General features: G+C 57.3%; 1 protein-coding gene across 4 annotated transcripts in view; it reads left to right on the top strand.

Annotated features, from left to right (window-relative positions):
- Nucleotides 1-1,772, top strand: part of LOC113201681 (potassium voltage-gated channel protein Shaw) — a 109,817-nt gene that overhangs the window by 69,895 nt on the left and 38,150 nt on the right. For all 4 annotated transcript variants that reach the window (XM_052272694.1, XM_052272691.1, XM_052272692.1 and 1 more), the window contains exon 2: nt 1,174-1,497. The gene's annotated coding sequence lies outside the window, so the exon portion shown is untranslated. The remainder of the gene's footprint in view (nt 1-1,173; nt 1,498-1,772) is intronic.

Genomic DNA, 1,772 nt, shown 5'->3' with positions numbered 1-1,772 from the left:
CGCCACGCCCCGCCACGCCCCGCCACGCCCCGCCCCGCCTGCACTGCGTGCAACGACGCGCGCACGCGTTGCGAAAACAATTTGCGTGGACGTGAGGGGACTCTGTGCTGGCGCCGGCCCGCGCCGCCGCACGCACGAGAGGGGCGTCATATTCGGGGTCAAGGACTACTCGGCGCGCGCGTGCAAGTAACGGCACAGTGCGGCGCGCACAGTGGCGCACCGGGCAGTTAGGGATCAGCCAGAGAGTGCGACGACCACCGATGCGCCGTTGTGCGGAACTGCCATGAAGCTGAGCTTGTGCGAAGTCTCATAGCGCCTGATGGGTAGGCAACATCTTGCCTGTAGCGCATTCGTGTGCTGCGGGACGGCCTACCCTGAGATTCGCAGGCGCCTAGCTCCAGTTAATAACCAGACGAATCCAAGAAAAACCAATACCCTGTAAAAAAAATATGTTCGTAAATGTACCATACATTTTGTATTTGAATAGATTTGTATAATTAATTTAAACTGTAAATGTACGTGGGGTGAACCACTCCATCGCTATCGGTTCGTTTTTAAAAACCAGAAGTCGTATCAAAGTGCGGCAAAAATGAATGTAAACTCGTCGGAAATTCGGACTGCTTTATGTAGATTGATAAATTGTCTTCTAGTATGAGAAAATACGAGTTAAAAAGGCTCTTGTGGTCTCTGAAAACAGCCCATTTTGACAAACAGTCCTGATCGAATGCAAGGCCATCAATCTCATAAAGAATTATACCGTTCTAATCCTCATATTGTCACATTTATTTCGAAGTAAGGATCGATGTACTGTACTTTGATTGAGTTAAGAACCCAAGAAAGCAATTTTAGTTTATGTCCACACACGCTCCGCCAGGCCGGTGGCTCGCTGAGGGACCACTGTCACTAGCAAACCTGGCGGACAAAAGTGGCGGTCGCCATCCTCAATACATAACACAGCAACAGTACCCGGAACAACAATTTCTCTGAGGCAGGAAGAGCCCTAAAATGGCTTAGAGTTTAGAAGACACAATCCCTATTCTATTTTAGGGCAGCACTTTATTCAGACGGTGATGCTGCGATCGTGCGCTTTTTGAGCAGTGCCTTAATGTTATCAATTATTTGTTATTTTGACATTGGCCTTCTGTTAACAATGTTTTTCCTTCGGTTTCACAGTGCGCGGGGTGCCCCCTGGCCCAGGCCGGGCGAGCGGTCCGTGGAGCGGTCCGTGGAGCGGCCAGGCCCCGGGGCGAGGCTGCCACTGCCAGGGGCAAGCAGCCGGAGCGGCGAGGTAGCAGCGCCTCGCCCCGCCCCGCCACGCCGCGCCACGGCCCGCGGCCGCCGCCGCCGCCGCCACCACGTCGACGCCACGCCCCGCCACGCCCCGCCACGCCCCCGGCGCAGCAGCAGCGGCAGCCACCACCACTTCCGCCTGCACCTCAGGGCCAGAGCCGCCCCGCCGCGCCACCATGCGGGCCTCGCCGCCTCGCCTTCCCTAAGGTGAGCCATCGGTAGCAAACAGGAGTTCCTCGTCCAGACTGATGATTTGCGAATGGAGACGAATCGCCCCGCGCTTGCACGCCGAGATAAGAATAACTTGGGCCCGCCAGACCTAACAAGCAGTGCGGCAGCGAGGGCGGCGCTGGCGCGTCGTTAGGGGACGCGGCCCCGCCAGCGCGAGCGCCAGCCTGCCCCCCTTAGGCTGCTGCACTCACCCTCTCGTTTGTCACGCTCCCCCTGCTCTCTTCCTCCATGCGCTCTGCCCTCCCCTCCCC

This window comes from Frankliniella occidentalis, unplaced genomic scaffold (assembly GCF_000697945.3).
Source record: "Frankliniella occidentalis isolate FOCC.00 unplaced genomic scaffold, Focc_3.1 Scaffold218, whole genome shotgun sequence".
Classification (NCBI taxonomy): Eukaryota; Metazoa; Arthropoda; class Insecta; order Thysanoptera; family Thripidae; genus Frankliniella; species Frankliniella occidentalis.
The sequence above is the reverse complement of the archived record's forward strand: the minus strand, read 5'-3'. Positions and strand labels throughout refer to the sequence as shown.